This window comes from Oncorhynchus tshawytscha, linkage group LG27 (assembly GCF_018296145.1).
Source record: "Oncorhynchus tshawytscha isolate Ot180627B linkage group LG27, Otsh_v2.0, whole genome shotgun sequence".
In the NCBI taxonomy this organism is placed as follows: Eukaryota; Metazoa; Chordata; class Actinopteri; order Salmoniformes; family Salmonidae; genus Oncorhynchus; species Oncorhynchus tshawytscha.
Genome location: NC_056455.1, coordinates 11,946,407 through 11,963,925, shown reverse-complemented (window position 1 = coordinate 11,963,925; position 17,519 = coordinate 11,946,407). Strand labels below are relative to the sequence as shown.

The window sequence follows — 17,519 nt, the reverse complement described above, 5'->3', positions numbered from 1 at the left end:
GTTTTTCCCCCTCATTAATCTACACACAATACCCCGTAATGACAAAGCAAAAACAGGTTTTTAGACATTTCTGCAAATCTATTAAAAATAAAAACTGAAATATGACATTTACATAAGTATTCAGACCCTTTACTCAGTACTTTGCTGAAGCACCTTTGGCAGCGATTACAGCCTCTTCTTGGGTTTGACGCTAAAAGCTTGGCACACCCATTCTTCTCTGCAGATCCTACCAAGCTCTGTCAGGTTGGATGGGGAGCGTTGCTGTATAGCTATTTTCAGGTCTCTCCAGAGATGTTTGATTGGGTTCAAGTCTAGACTCTGGCTGTGCCACTCAAGGACATTCAGACCTGAAGCCACTACTGCGTTTTCTTGGCTGTGTTCTTAGGGTCGTTGTCCTGTTGGAAGGTGAACCTTCTCCCCAGTCTGGGGTCCTGAGCACTCTGGAGCAGGTTTTCATCAAGGATCTCTCTGTACTTTGCTCTGTTCATCTTTCCCTCAATCCTGACTAGTCTCCCAAACAGCCCCACAGCATGACGCTCCACCACAATGCTTCACCGTAGAGATGGTGCCAGGTTTCCTCTAGACGTGACGTTTGGCATTCAGGCCAAAGAGTTCAATCTTGGTTTCATCAGACCAGAGAGTCTTGTTTCTCATGGTCTGAGAGTCCTTTAGGTGACCTTTGTCAAACTCCAAGCGTGCTGTCATGTGCCTTTTACCGAGGAGTGGCTTCCGTCTGGCCACTCAACCATAAAGGCCTGATTGGTGGAATGCTGCAGAGATGATTGTCCTTCTAGAAGGTTCTCCCATCCCCACAGAGGAACTCTGGAGCTCTGTCAGGGTGATCATCGGGTTCTTGGTCACTTCCCTGACCAAGACCCTTCTCCCTCGATTGCTCAGTTTGGCCGCGTGGCCAACTATAGGAAGAGTCTTGGTGTTTCTAAACTTCTTCCATTTTGGCACCCTTCCCCAGATCTATGCCTCGATACAATCCTGTCTTGGAGTTCTACAGACAATTCCTTTGACCTCATGACTTGGTTTTTGCTCTGACATGCACTGTCAACTGTGGGACCTTATATAGACAGGTGTGTGCAAATCATGTCCAATCAATTGAATTTACCACAGGTGGACTCCAATCAAGTTGTAGAAACATCTCAAGGATGATCAATGGAAACAGGATGCACCTGAGCTCAGTTTCGAGTCTCATAGCAAAGGGTCTGAATGCGTATGTAAATAAGGTATTTCTGTTTTATATATTTTTCTATACATTTGCAAAAAATTCTAAAAACCTGTTTTCACTTTGTCATTATGGGGTAATGTGTGTATATTGATGAGGAACATTTTTATTTAATCCATTTTAGAATAAGGCTGTTACGTAACAAAATGTGGAAATAGGGAAGGGGTCTGAATACTTTCCGAATGCACTGTATGTGTCACGCCCTGGTCAAAGTATTTTGTGTTTATCTTTATGTATTTGGTCAGGCCAGGGTGTGGCATGGGGTTTTTGTAATTGTGGTGTGTTTGTCTTGGGGTTTTGGTGGTGGTATTGGGATTGTAGCTTAGTGGGTTATCTAGCAAAGTCTATGGCTGTCTGGAGTGGTTCTCAATCAGAGGCAGGTGCTTATCGTTGTCTCTGATTGGGAACCATATTTAGGCAGCCATATTCTTTGAGTTTGTCGTGGGTGATTGTCCTTATTGTCCTATGTGTACTCTCGGTTAGTTTGCACTAGATTTTCGGTTTCGATTACGTTTATTGTTTTGTGTAGTGTTCGTGTTTCTTCGTTTGATTAAACATGAATCTCAATCGACACGCTGCAGTTTGGTCCGACTCTCCTTCATCACCACTAGAAAACCGTTACAGTATGCCTTAATTTCTAAAACACAGACTATTAGCTGTGACACCAAATTTCATATGCTCATATGAACTTCACATATTAGTGCTCATAGTTTTGGGGGGTTTACATGGAAATGCCTTACATTTTTATGTGGCGATAGAGAAAAGGGTAGCTGGTCATTATCCAAAAATAACAGAGAGCACAACCATTTTGAGTTTTTCAATTCCTTGCCTTACTTTAGTACTTTGAGTACTTCAACATTGCAAATCAAACACTTCTATGCCTTGAGGGCAGCATGTTGAAGTTATTGGAACATCATGTGTGGCCAATGTGGAAACCAGGTGTCATTTAGTTCCTATTGGCGACAAGTCTGTGACTGACTGATGGTGAGTTGAGGTGGGAGCCAGACACAAACCCCCAGGGCAGCTCTGGTAGTAGAGGCCAGGGATGGTTGGATGACTCTGTCATATATCTGATCTGATGGTCTGGCTGAGGCCATCGTTGCCATGCTCTGGCTCTATCTGTTGGCTCGGTTATCTGTGTTTCCTGTGACTGTCAGCAGTGTGGATGGGCTCTGGGCCGGGCCTGGCAGCTTGGCAGTGCCACTGATGAGTTAAATGGGCTGGGTGGGTTGTGATGGGTAGAGCTTGGCTGTCCTTTTGAATTCTGGCCTTCTTTCATCTCTAAAGTGAACATAGCTATGACAATGCTTCTTTGCAGGGATGCCAATGACCTGTCTGTGATGCACAGATGGTTGGTCCCGGTACAACAACTAAGCGCAAGTCAGCACAGGCTGTCTAAATATCTAATAGCACTGTGACTCATAGCCCCCTAATTGCACTGAACAAACATATAAATGCAACATGTAAAGTGCTGGTCCCATGTTTCATGAGCTGAAATAAAAGATCCCAGAAATGTTTCATACTGTATGCACAAAAATATTCCCCTTCACAAGGTTCACCTGTGTAATGATCATGATGTTTAATCAGCTTCTAGATATGCCACACCTGTCAGGTGGATGGATTATCTTGGCAAAGGAGAAATGCCAGGGATGTGAACACATGGGATGGGATGAGATCTTTTATTTCAGCTCATGAAACATGGGACCAACACTTTAGATGTTGCGTTCAGTATACTTAGGATTTACTCAAGCATATTTGAAGCCACTAACCAATCATGAAGCCATAACATGAGGGTTGTATTCTAGTCCATTAAGAATACAGAATACAAATACATTTTTGTTTTCCATTGAAAAAGGTTTTGCTACGGTGTTCCCTACTGAACACGACCGAATAGGAATTCACTCTGACCCACCAGTGACTTCTGACACAGCATTTAGGAAATCATTTGCTTGCTGTTTGTAAAAGGTGTTTGGAAGATGTATTGCTCTCATAGAAATCCCCTGAAGCTGTCGATGCAGGCATCTCTGTAAGACAACATATTAACTGTGCTTTCACATGGTGCGATATGCAATGATTTACCTATTAAATGTTTTAAACAGACAGATGGCAACCCTCTCATGTTTCAGTGGAGCACCTGCTTGGCTTAGTGTGCTCAGTGTACCACACCAAGAAGAAGGAGCAAAGTCATACTGTTTGGGAGTATTAAACCCTGCATGCTTTTCATTAGGCTTCCCCCTATGCCAAATGTATATTATCTTCATACTACACTGAACAAAAATATAAATACAACATGTAAAGTGTTGTTTCATGAGCTCAAACATTTTCCATACGTACAAAAAGCTTATTTATCTCTTATTTATCTCAAATTGGGCAGAAACTTGTTTACATCCCTGTTAGTGAGCATTTCTCCTTTGGCAAGATAATATATCCACCTGACAGGTGTGGCATATCAAGAAGCTGATTAAACACCAATATCATTACACAGGTGCAACTTGTGCTGGGGACAATGAAAGACCACTAAAATGTGCAGTTTTGTCACACAACACAATGCCACAGATGTCTCATGTTTTGAGGTAGCGTGCAATTGGCATGCTGACTGCAGAGATGTTTCCAGAAAATTGAATGTCAATTTCTCTACCATAAACCACCTCCAATGTCATTTTTAGAGATTTTAGCAGTCCGTCCAACCAGCCTCACAACTGCAGACCACATGTAACCAAGCCAGCCCAGGACCTCCACATCCAGCTTCTTCACCTGCGGGATCGTCTGAGTCCAGCCACCCAGACGGCTGATAAAACGGTGGGTTTGTACAACTGAAGAATTGCTGCACAAACTGTCAGAAGCCGTCTCAGGGAAGCTCATCGGCATGCTCGTTGTCCTCACCAGGGTCTTGGCCTGACTGTAACCGACTTCAGTGGGCAAATTCTCACCTTCGATGTCCACTGACACGCTGGAGAAGTGTGCTCTTTACAGATGTATCCTGGTTTAAACTGTACTAGGCAGATGGCGTTGTGTGGGTGAGTGGTTTGCTGATGTCAACGTTGTGAACAGAGTGCCCCATGGTGGCAGTGGGGTTATGGTATGGGCAGGCATAAACTATGGACAATGAACATTATTTCATTTTATCGATGGCAATTTGAATGCACAGAGATACCGTGACGAGATTCCGAGGCCCATTGTTGTGCCATTCATCTGCCGCCATTACCTCATGTTTCAGCATGATAATACACAGCCCCATGTCGCAAGGATCTGTACACAAATCCTCGAAGCTGAAAATCTCCCAGTTCTTCCATGGCCTGCATCCTCACACATTAAGCATGTTTGGGATGCCCTGGATCGATGTGTGTTCCAGTTCCCACCAATATCCAGCAACTTTGCACAGCCATTGAAGAGGACTGTTACAACATTCCACAGGCCACAATCAATAGCCTGATCAACTCTATGCGAAGGAGGTTAACTCTTTTGTTTTTATGCAAAGGCTATTGGCTACATGGTGGTTTTCTGATGCATTTCCCTACCTTTTTAAAAATGGTATCTGTGACCAATTCATGTGAAATCCAAAGATTAGGGCCTAATGCATTTATTTTAATTGACTGATTTCCTTACATGAACTATTTTAAATGGTTGCATTTATATTTTTGTTCAGTGTATTAACTCTCTCCACAGCAACTCATCATCCCTCACATTACTCTTTACGGACAAACACCATGAATTAAGCACGGCCATAAATCATTTAGAAGAGCAGAGAGCCGACAACTAACAGTACACAGACTTGAGTCCAACGTTAGACTCAAAGGAACTATGATGAAAATAGCTGCTGCAGTACCACACAATGTAAATAAATCATAACTAAACCCCAACATGAAGTTTTAAAGCAAGTAGCCACAACTTTAGAACACAGTGTTTTCTGACACTGCCCCTTCTGTTCGCCTCACTGAACTTTTGCTAAATTTAACCTATCTCTGTCAGCTGACAAGCAGATCCAAGCGTTACTAATCAGAGGCTCCATAGTCCTGCACTACTGTACTCTAGTTTTCCCTCCTCTCTCTCTCGTGCGCGCTGTCTTGCTCTCGCGCGCTGCCTCTCTTTGAATATTGTAAATCACAGAGTATTAGTGGTTTCATTCAGTTAGTAGTGGCTTAAAAATTGTATTTTGCTACAGTGGCAGGTCAATGGCATGCTTGCTGCTTCTTCTTGGTTGGATAGACTTGCATTTTTCAGAGGACAAAACTGCAGCTGAGTGAATCAGTGCTTCAGAGAGAAATGCTAGAAACATTTAATTGAATTCTTGAATATTCTCTTCCCTCTGCTCAAGCACTTGAGCAGTAATGTATTTAGGTTTCTCTCCATGAAATAGGTACATTGATTCTACATTGAACGGGTGGTGTCATGTTTTACTGAATTAAACTACAGCTGACATACTTCCATAAAACGCTGTATTTCTTTCACAAATGCTGTTTGTTTAGGATCATAGTCTGTTTTCTGTGTTTGAAGTGGTTCTCCATGCTGTTATTCATCAGCTACAGAAGCAGTTGCGGCTACCCAAGTGATTTTGGCACATAATCATATCTACAGCTACCTGTTTGTTTCAGTTGGCATCAGACTTCTTCTTCAGAACATTACATGGATTCTAGCCCAGGTGTTCTCTACAGCGCTCAATCACCTTCATCAGCAATCCAGCCATGAGTTGATCTTTCACCTGTTAATGAAAAACAGTCACTGAGGTCTCTTGTTACTAATTGATGAGAAGAAGCCATATGCGAGGCCTTTGGATGACGGCAGAGCCTAATCTTCATCTGCGTCCTTTCTCTTTGATGGGATTAATATTTAATAGAGGATCATGAATGTTTCACGCGACTCCTTTCTTGTGTGATGCAACAGAGGTGTCAGGTGGGTGCAGGTCCTCAGTGGGAGGGAGAGGCAGGATTACTGCTCAACAAGAGTCTCCGAGAGGCCCCCGGCTGGCTCCGCCTAACTGTCAGAGACACGCTTGATCAGAAACATCTGTCCAACCTGCTCACATTTAGTCACTCAACTTTGTGTGGTTCTCAAGAAAGCGGCCTATTCTGATCAAACTAGAGATACAGAAACTGGGATGTGGGAGGTATTTTCAGTCGGGTCAAGAGGCTGAGTGGGAATCGAGAGGTTGAAAGAGCTGTAATGAAAGAGGAGGAAAAGACAAAGGAAATGACTAAAGACCCTATGCTGTCACTGTAGCTGCATAATACTGACCCATAGTCACTGTTTAACATGCGGTTGTGGTTTTACAACTTAGCTGTATGTGCAGATATGGCTTAAATCAGGTTTATTTGCCTACCGGGCTCAATAACAACAAAATATTAACATCACCCCGCAAGCTTCTCAAACAATATTATAAGCAAAGCATACACGTATCTGTTGCTCAGGGATAATAGCAATTGTATGTGTCATTGATTGAGCGAGCGAGGCCATAGTTTTACAAGGAGGATGTTTTCACACAAAGGGGCCTCTCCCCCTTACCATTGAGTTTCTTGGTGTAGCCTGATAACAGCGTCCTTGTCTCCAGTCACACCTGTAGCCCTCCTGTTTAAACAACAGCCATTAGGCCAGGCAGGCAGGCAGGTGGGGGAAGCAAAGCTGTCTGCAGCCCACAGTCGGCTGCTAATGCTCTGATCATAGCTAGGGAATCATCACATTCTGTGTGCCTGCAGCCAAAACTGTTTTTTGTTTGTTCTTTATTTCACCTTTTGGAGGCCTCCCTCTGCTCTACTTATCTAGCTGCTCAATGTGAGAATGGGATGGATGGTTTTCTCCTTGTTTGGTAGTTTGATCTGAATGCAACCTGCGGCTGCTTATTTTGTGTTCTTTTTAGGTCTTTTATTAATGTGTTATAAACTGTGAGAATGTGAGATTTCATTGGGTTGGAATTCAATATACAGTATAAAGTACCAGTCAAAAGTTTGGACACACTTACTCATTCAACGGTTTTTCTTTATTTGTACTATTTTCTACTTCGTAGAATAATAGCGAAGACATCAACTCTATGAAATAACACATATGGAATCATGTAGTAACAGTCTTGAAGGGGTTCTGTCACGCCCTGGTCAAAGTATTTTGTGTTTATCTTTATGTATTTGGTCAGGCCAGGGTGTGGCATGGGGTTTTTGTAATTGTGGTGTGTTTGTCTTGGGGTTTTGGTGGTGGTATTGGGATTGTAGCTTAGTGGGTTGTCTAGCAAGGTCTATGGCTGTCTGGAGTGGTTCTCAATCAGAGGCAGGTGCTTATCGTTGTCTCTGATTGGGAACCATATTTAGGCAGCCATATTCTTTGAGTTTGTCGTGGGTGATTGTCCTTAGTGTCCTATGTGTACTCTTTGTTAGTTTGCACCAGATAGGCTGTTTCGGTTTCGTTTATTGTTTTTTGTAAGTTCGTGTTTCTTTGTTATATTAAACATGGATCGCAATCGACACGCTGCAGTTTGGTCCGACTCTCCTTCATCACCACTATATGAAAACCGTTACAGAATCACCCACCACCAACGGACCAAGCGGCGTGTCAACAGGCAGGAGCAGCCGAAAGAGGAGAGGCAACAAAGGCAGCAACAGCGGCGCAATGAGGATTGGACATGGGACGATATATTGATGGCAAGGGTTGCTACACATGGGAGGAGATCCTGGCGGGAAGGGATCGCCTTCCATGGGAACAGGTGGAGGCACTTAGGAGAGCAGAGGCAGCCGGAGAGAGGAGCCGGCGATACGAGGGAACACGGTTGGCAAGAAAGCCCGGGAGTCAGCCCCAAAAATTTCTTGGGGGGCTTACAGGGAGTATGGCTATGCCAGGTAGGAGACCTGCGCAAACTCCCTGTGCTTACCGGGGGCTGGAGAGACCGGGCAGGCACCGTGTTATGCTGTGGAGCGCACGGTGTCTCCAGTGCGGGTGCACAGCCCGGTTCGATATATTCCAGCTCCTCGTATCGGCCGGGCTAGAGTGGGCATCGAGCCAGGTAAGGTTGGGCAGGCTCGGTGCTCAAGAGCTCCAGTGCGCCTGCACGGTCCGGTCTATCCAGTACCACCTCCACACCCCAGCCCTCCGGTAGCAGCTCCCCGCACCAGGCTTCCTGTGCGTGTCCTCGGTCCAGTACCACCAGTACCAGCACCACGCATCAGGCCTACAGTGTGCCTCGCTTCTCCAGCGCTGTCGGAGCCTTTCTCCTCTCCTGCGCTGTCGGAGTCTCCCGCCTATCTAGCGCTGTTAGAGCTTTCCTCATCTCCAGCGCTGCCGGAGTCTCCCGCCTGTTCAGCGCAGCCAGAGCCTTCCTCCGACACAGCGCTGCAGGAGTCTCCCGCCTGTTCAGCGCAGCCAGAGCTGCCAGTCTGCATGAAGCAGCCAGAGCTGTCAGTCTGCATGGAGCAGTCAGAGCTGTCAGTCTGCATGGAGCAGCCAGAGCTGTCAGTCTACATGAAGCAGCCCGAGCTGCCAGTCTGCATGAAGCAGCCAGTCTACATGGAGCAGCCAGAGCTGTCAGTCCGCATGGAGCAGCCAGAGCTGTCAGTCTACATGAAGCAGCCCGAGCTGCCAGTCTGCATGAAGCAGCCAGTCTACATGGAACAGCCAGAGCAGCCATAAAGCAGCCAGAGCTGTCAGTCTGCATAGAGCAGCCAGTCTGCATGGAGCTGCCAGTCTGCATGGAGCTGCCAGTCTGCATGGAGCTGCCAGTCTGCAAGGAGCTGCCAGTCTGCAAGGAGCTGTCAGTCTGCACGGAGCTGTCAGTCTGCACGGAGCTGTCAGTCTGTAAGGAGCTGCCAGTCTGCAAGGAGCTGCCAGTCAGCACGGAGCCGCCAGAGCGGTCAGTCTGTAAGAAGCCGCCAGAGCTGTCAGCCTATATGGAGCAGCTAGTGCCGCCAGTCTGCCCAGCGCCGCCAGTGCCCCCAGTCTGCCCAGCGTCGCCAGTCTGCCCAGCGCCGTCAGTCTGCCCAGCGCCGTCAGTCTGCCCAGCATCGCCAGTCTGCCCAGCATCGCCAGTCGGCCCAGCACCGCCAGTCTGCCCAGCGTCGTCAGTCTGCCCAGCGTCGTCAGTCTGCCCAGCGCCACCAGTCTGCCCAGCACCGCCAGTCTGCCCAGCGCCGCCAGTCTGCCCAGCGCCGCCAGTCTGCCCAGCGCCGCCAGTCTGCCCAGCGCCGCCAGTCTGCCCAGCGCCGCCAGATCTGCCAGTCAGCCAGACTCTTCCAGATCTGCCAGTCAGCCAGACTCTTCCAGATCTGCCAGTCAACCAGACTCTTCCAGATCTGCCAGTCAACCAGACTCTTCTAGATCTGCCAGTCAACCAGACTCTTCCAGATCTGCCAGTCAACCTGACTCTTCCAGATCTGCCAGTCAACCAGACTCTTCCAGATCTGCCAGTCAACCAGACTCTTCCAGATCTGCCAGTCAGCCAGGATCTGCCAGTCAGCCAGGATCTGCCAGTCAGCCAGGATCTGCTGAAACCACCAGCCAGCCAGGAGCTGGTAGATCTATCTACCTGCCTGAGCTTCCTCTCACTCCTGAGCTTCCTCTCACTCCTGAGCTTCCTCTCACTCCTGAGCTTCCTCTCACTCCTGAGCTTCCTCTCACTCCTGAGCTTTCTCTCACTCCTGAGCTTTCTCTCACTCCTGAGCTTTCTCTCACTCCTGAGCTTTCTCTCACTCCCGAGCTTCCCCTCAGTCCCGAGCTGCCTCGGTCCCGAGCTGTCCTTCAGTCCCGATCTGCTCCTCAGTCCAGTGGGGTTCTGGGTGAGGATTACTAGGCCATGGTCGGCGGCGAGGGTGGACTATCCAGGGACGAAGGGAGAGGGGACTAAGACATTAAAGGAGTGGGGTCCACGTCCCGCGCCGGAGCCGCCACCATGGACAGACGCCCACCCGGACCCTCCCTATTGTTTTTAGGTGCGTTCGGGAGTCCGCACCTTAGGGGGTTCTGTCACGCCCTGGTCAAAGTATTTTGTGTTTATCTTTATGTATTTGGTCAGGCCAGGGTGTGGCATGGGGTTTTTGTAATTGTGGTGTGTTTGTCTTGGGGTTTTGGTGGTGGTATTGGGATTGTAGCTTAGTGGGTTGTCTAGCAAGGTCTATGGCTGTCTGGAGTGGTTCTCAATCAGAGGCAGGTGCTTATCGTTGTCTCTGATTGGGAACCATATTTAGGCAGCCATATTCTTTGAGTTTTCTTTGGTGATTGTCCTTAGTGTCCTATGTGTACTCTTTGTTAGTTTGCACCAGATAGGCTGTTTCGGTTTCGTTTATTGTTTTTTGTAAGTTCGTGTTTCTTTGTTATATTAAACATGGATCGCAATCGACACGCTGCAGTTTGGTCCGACTCTCCTTCATCACCACTATATGAAAACCGTTACAGGTTCCCACAAATGCAAAGCACTTGTTGGCTGCTTTTCCTTCACTCTGCGGTCCAACTCATCCCAAACCATCTCAATCGGTTTGAGGTCGGGTGATTGCGGAGGCCATGTCATTTGAGGCAGGACTCCATCATTCTTCTTGGTCAAATAGCCCTTACACAGGCTGGAGGTGTGTTTTCGGTCATTGTCTTGTGGAAAAACAAATGATAGTCCCATTATGCGCAAACCAGATGGGCTGGCGTATCGCTGCAGAATGCTGTGGTAGCCATGCTGGTTAAGTGTGCCTTGAATTCTAAATAAATCCCAGACAGTCACCAGAAAAGCACCATCACACCACCTCCTCCATGCTTCAAGGTGGACACCACACATGCAGAGATCATCTGTTCACCTACTCTGCATCTCACAAAGACAAGGCGGTTGGAACCAAAAATCTCAAATTTGGACTCATCAGACCATAGGACAGATTTCCACCAGTCTAATGTCCATTGCTCATGTTTCTTGGCCCAAGCAAGTCTCTTCTTCTTATAGGTGTCCTTTTAGTAGTGATTCACGCAGTCTCTTCTGAACAGTTGATGTTAAGATGTGTCTGTTATTTGAACTCTGTGAAGCATTTATTTGGGCTGCATTCTGAGGTGCAGTTAACTAATGAACTTAATGAACTTATTCTCTGCAGCAGAGGTAACTCTGCGTCTTCCTTTCCTGTGGCGGTCCTCATGAGAGCCAGTTTCATCATAACGCTTGATGGTTTTTGCGACTGCACTTGAAGAAACTTTCAAAGTTGTTTAAATTTTCCGTATTGACTGACCTTCAGTAATGATGAACTGTCGTTTCTCTTTGCTTATTTGAGCTGTTCTTGCCATAATATGGACCTAGTCTTTTACCAAATAGGGCGATCTTCTAAATGCCACCCCTAATCGTCACAACACAACTGATTGGCTCAAACGCCACAAATTCACTTTTAATAAGGCACACCTGTTAATTGAAATGCATTCCAGGTGACAACCTCGTGAAGCTGGTTGAGAGAATGCCAAGAGTGTGCAAAGCTGTCATCAAGGCAAAGGGTGGCTATTTTGAAGAATCTCAAATATAAAATATATTTGGATTTGTATACATTTCTTTTGGTTACTACATGATTCCATATGTGTTAGTTCATAGTTTTGATGTCTTCACTATTATTCTATAATGTAGAAAATTGTTAAATAAAGAAAAACCCTGGAATAAGTAGGTGTGTCCAAGCGTTTGACCGGTACTGTATATACAAAAGTCAACTTTGCAGAGTATCACTGTATTGGGTACTTGTTGAGATGTCTCAGTGGCAGCTGGTGTATGGGTTACAGGGCGTATGGAGGGTGAAACATTTGACAAGTGAGCTGACTTTGGGACTTGATGGAGCAGAGGCTGTGGCTTTACGTTGAACGCCACAGCCACTGAGAGTAGATTGTCAATAAGTCATTTTGACAGGCTCTACCCTCAAATCAGATGTTAATGCGAGTGAAGCGAAATGCTTGTGCTTCGAGTTCCGACCATGCAGTAATATCTAACAAATAATCGAACAATTTCACAACAACTACCTTATACACACAAGTGTAAAGGAATGAATAAGAATATGTACATATAAATACATGGATGAGCGATGGCCGTGCGGCATAGGCAAGATGCAGTAGATGGTATAGAGTACAGTATATACATATGAGATGAGTAATGCAGGGTATGTTAACATTATATAAAGTGGCATTGTTTAAAGTGACCAGTGATACATTTATTACATCCAATTTTGTTGTCCTTGATGATCTTCTTGACCTTCCTGTGACATCGGGTGGTGTAGGTGCTTTGAAGACTGTCAGCCTGCCTGTCTCTCCGATGCCTCCACTCCCCCAGCCTGTTGTATGTATCCGTTTTCCCTACCTGAATGAGAATGGCTTTAACCCATGAATGAACCATATCCTCACTGTACTGCTTGCGTAGCCCAGGAAGTATTCTCTCTCTCGCTGCTTTAGCTTAGCCTCAGAAATGATGGTCCTTCCCTCCATTTCTGTGGTTGGCTGACACAGGAGGAAATAGTTGTGTTATCCGTCTGACAGTGTTCCTTTGCTTAAACATGGCCTTTGTAGCTCAACCCTTTTATCTGTGTGTGATTGATGGAGCTTCAGGGGAGCTGGAGTGCTCTTAGAGGTCTGGCGTTGGCTGTCTAATCGCTAGTTGCCTATGCCCTGGCCTGGCCTCACCTCTTTCGCACTTCCCCCTTCTCCTGGACCCCGGTGAGAGTTCACCGTTAGTCACAGCTACTTCATGGTATATCAATCAGAAACTCCCTACGCTACCTCACAGGCCTTTAATGTATGTATTGAAGAGAGTTCTGTCGTTTGTATTTGACTTAATCACAAGGTATATCAGAACATATACAGTGGGAAAGGGGATACCTAGTCAGTAGCACAACTAAATGCATTCAACTGAAATGTGTCTTCCGGATTTAACCCAACTCCTCTGAATCAGAGAGGTGTGGTGGGCTGTCTTAATCGAGGTCCACGTCATCCGCGCCCAGGGAGTAGTTATTGTTGGGGGTTAACTTCCTTGATCAAGGGCAGAACGGCACATTCTCCCAAGGATTCGATCCAGCGACCTTTCGGTGTCTTGCCCAATGCTCTTAACCGCTAGGCTACCTGCCGGCACAATACTAATAGAGGCGGAAAAGGGCAAAAATGTTCAGTAGTCGTGCCACTTTCGAGGTGTTGCAAGGTTTCATTGCCACTCTCCTGGCGTGACACCAGCCATGTGTGTCTTGTGGTCAGTTCTGGGAGCTAGTGAGTCAGTGTTTTTACAGGGGAGGCAAGACACTGCTAGGCAACCTGTTGCTTTTCATGAATAAGTGTTGACTTCAGCCAGGGACAGCCTCCGGGCTTCCAGACTCTCTGGTCGAGAGAGAGTGTTTGGATGGAGAAGTGGAGCCAGAAAGCCATGAGGGACAGGATCCCAGGCTGAGGTAACCCCTGCCAGGAGAGGAACTTGCGGCTACTGTACCCAGCAGTCTCAATCTAGAGAAACCTGCTAGGGCTGTCATTATCTCTGGAACCTCCTGCCCCCGTATCAGACTCCCCACTCTAAAGGCCCAGAGTGGATATGAGCTTTCACTGAGAACATGGAATTGAATGGTCTTTACATTAGAACCAACAGACTTTGTTCTCTGAGGAGCACTTAGAAGCTCCAAACAACTATTCCAGGACAAAAACCTCCCTTGGATTGAATTAAAGAACAGAGAGTACTTTGAATATCAAATTGTTCATTTGATCCACACTGTAATTGTAGGTGATCGTCTGCTACAGATTGTTAATAGCTGACATGAAAAACAAATCCGACCTGGAAACAGGGAAAACACATGGCAGCTTAAAAGAGGTTGGGTCTACATAAGAGTTTCAGCCATTCTTGGAGGAAAATGGAAGTATCTCTATAAAGAAATGCATTCATGAGACAGCGTATAGGGAGGAGGTCAAAGACATGGCAGTGTGGTGCCAGCGCAACAACCTCTTCCTCAACGTGATCAAGACAAAGGACATGATCATGTACTACAAGAAAAGGAGAGAAAGGCACTAAAAATCCCCAAAGACTCCAGCCACCCTAGTCATAGACTGTTCTCTCTGCTACCGCATGGCAAGTGGTACCAGAGCACCAAGTGTAGGTCCAAAAGGCTTCGTAACAGATTCTACCCCCAAGCCATAAGACTGCTGAACATCTAATCAAATGGCTACCTGGATTATTTACATGTAGATATTACCACAATTACCTCGACTAACCTGTACCCCCGCACATTGACTCGGTACCCCCTGTATATAGCCTCGTTATTGTTATTTTATTGTTGCCCTTTTATTTTTTTAAACTTTAGTTTATTTTAGGAAATATTTTCTAAACTCTTATTTTTCTTAAAACTGCATTGTTGGTTAAGGGCCTGTAAGTAAGCATTTCACTGTAAGGTCTACACCTGTTGTATTCGGCGCATCTGACAAATACAATTTGATTTGATTTGAATCAGGGCTGTAAAAATATGAAAGAACAAGACCAATTTTGTCTAACAAACTTGTGTGTTTTTCTGCTTTTCATGTGTCTCTCTCAGGAGGAAATGGAGTGGCGTATGGGAACAGGGTCCGTGGGTTGGGAAAGGAAGGCACATGAGGCTTGGAGAGTAGAGTGAGTAATCCTGAAGACATGCTCGTATGCCCATCAATGCCTAACTAAAACTCAAGTGATAGAATACTTTAGAACCGTACGCAGTCGACAGTACAGATGTTATTCTGTACAATTATCGTGGGAATTCATTAGGCTACAGTAGGTTAATATAGGACAGGCTGCCTAAGATACTAATTTATGTATCTATTTTTAGAGGTGTCTAGGCACTTATCCATGGAATTTACCAAACACAGATAGGATGTGGTTTGAGTTACATCAGCTTCTAGGTTCAGTTATCGAAAAGGATGTGAAACAATGTCACATGACTGCTCTCCCTTGAGACAAGGGACCATGCATGTCTACGCAGAGTCATTCTGTCCACATCTGTTATTCGTTAACATGTTAGGACCATTGTTTTATTTCAGTTTGATTCAGGCTTGAAACATGCTTTACAGACAAAGATGTTATGACTGGGAAAAGAACAGATCTGTTGAAATTATCATGGCTTTACTTTAACTACAAAATCACCAGCCTACAAAGGTATGAAGAGGGTTGCACTAATAAGTGTGCTAATATGACTCCTTGCTGTCCCCAGTCCACCTGGCCAAGCTGCTGTTCCAGTTTCAACTGACCTGAGCCCTAGGACCATGCCCCAGGACTACCTGACATGATGACTCCTTGCTGTCCCCAGTCCACCTGGCCATGCTGCTGCTCCAGTTTCAACTTCCACCTGACTGTGCTGCTGCTCCAGTTTCAACTGTTCTGCCTTATTATTATTGGACCATGCTGGTCATTTATGAACATTTGAACATCTTGGCCATGTTCTGTTATAATCTCCACCCGGCACAGCCAGAAGAGGACTGGCCACCCCACATAGCCTGGTTCCTCTCTAGGTTTCTTCCTAGGTTTTGGCCTTTCTAGGGAGTTTTTCCTAGCCACCGTGCTTCTACACCTGCATTGCTTGCTGTTTGGGGTTTTAGGCTGGGTTTCTGTACAGCACTTTGAGATATCAGCTGATGTACGAAGGGCTATATAAATACATTTGATTTGATTTGATTTAATAACCTTCAGTTACAGTTGACACACGATTAAACTATTTATTGATCACTGCTGGTCAGGTATGTCCTATGATGTCATGTCATATGATTTCTCTGGATGGGCCAATGTCTGGGTAGTGCCAAATGAGAGCGTACATGATTTGTTACGATCCTGTCTCTTTAATATTTTTAAACCTGATCTCTTCTTAGTCACGCCCGTCAGCCGGTTAGCGCCGAGCGCGGCAGTGGCTGCCCATGTAAACCGATTGGCTGGTGGGTTTGACAGTCTTGTTCTATGCTCAAGGGCGGGGTTCTCGGTCGGTGAAACTGAATTACCGGCCGAAGAAAACTTACCCTTGTTGAGCCTTGCGGTGTGGGAATGCGCTGGACACTGCCTGTGAAAATAGGATCCCAATAGACATATCTGGAAATGTTTCAACGTTTTGTCACTAGTTACAGGAAATAGAAAAGGACTCTTGTTTGACTCGAAATAAATTATTATTTTTCCTTCTCAGAATGAAGTGACATCACATTTCAGTAACTGAGATCTGAAATCTTTACAACCAGATTTTTTCTCCGCAACGGGAAACATAGGATTTGATTTTGATAAGGGTAAGTGTATTTGTATACTACATGAATATGCTGGGTTTAGAGTGCTAGGCTATATAGGATTTAAAACATCAGAAATAGAATGTTAAGAAGACGATCCGGAATAGGCAATCTGTCCCTCAGTCTTGTGTACGCACAGTATGATCGATAGCCTACACCGAGATCCATAGCCTACTCACACGATCCAAAGGGAATGTATCGAACGAATTGTACTATTTGATATTGGAACCTGTTTTGAATTTCCTGGTTCACATGCATCTGTGCTGTAGGTTGCAAAGATCTACGTGTATCGCTATACAATATAAGACCTGTCATACGTTTTACATATTTGTGATTGTGAATGACAGCTTGTCATCACCTCAATACCAGTGCTTCTATTCTATAAATGTTTGTCATTTCCGCGAGCGCCTATAGGCTTCACGACAGTCCGGCATGTTCATTTGTAGCATAGTAGCACGCCCGGTCTGTAAAGGAGCACATAGCAAGGTATTACTACATAATATGACTGCTATTACGCAGGCTTACACCTGAGGTATTTTGTCAGGTGATGAATGTAACAGTTCTCCTCTGATAATGTTTCTCCTGGAATAAGTGGGTTCAGGTGTTTTCTAAGCAAAATCATTGGAATAAAATGATTATGGCTGTACCTTGTACTCCAACGATTGTTCATGATGCCCATGATCAATATTCTGTTATGAACTATTGATAGCTATTATTAGGTAATTGATTGCTTTGTTAACATTTTCATACATGTCATGAATGCAATGCCACTGTTTAGACTCCACAATATAGCACAGGCGTCTGCCTCCACTGTGCTACCAGATCAATGGACACTGTACTATAGCCCCCTGTCTGCAACAGGAATGAGAGATGTATTCAAACGTGCTGAGTTATTTTGGCAGTGAGAGGAGCAGCAGGCCAGGCAGGCAGCACATGGCCACCCAGAGGATCATCATGAGGGCTGATGTCATGACACAGATACAGCAGGCAGGGCCATGATGTGTGATAGTGACATGTTCATCCTCTCTTACCGGTCCAACTGGACTGGAGATACAAGGAATGTTTCCACTGAGAAAGAGACGGTGTGTGTGTACAGTATGTGGGTGGGTGGGGGGTTGCC

General features: G+C 45.7%; 1 protein-coding gene across 3 annotated transcripts in view; it reads left to right on the top strand.

The window, feature by feature from the left end:
- Window positions 1–16,078: 16,078 nt before the first annotated feature.
- LOC112225741 (inactive rhomboid protein 1) overlaps window positions 16,079–17,519 on the top strand; it is a 52,767-nt gene continuing 51,326 nt past the window's right edge. The window contains exon 1 of one of the 3 annotated variants that reach the window (XM_042307065.1): window positions 16,079–16,402. The gene's annotated coding sequence lies outside the window, so the exon portion shown is untranslated. The remainder of the gene's footprint in view (window positions 16,403–17,519) is intronic. The other 2 variants (XM_042307063.1, XM_042307064.1) reach the window with 2 other exon arrangements.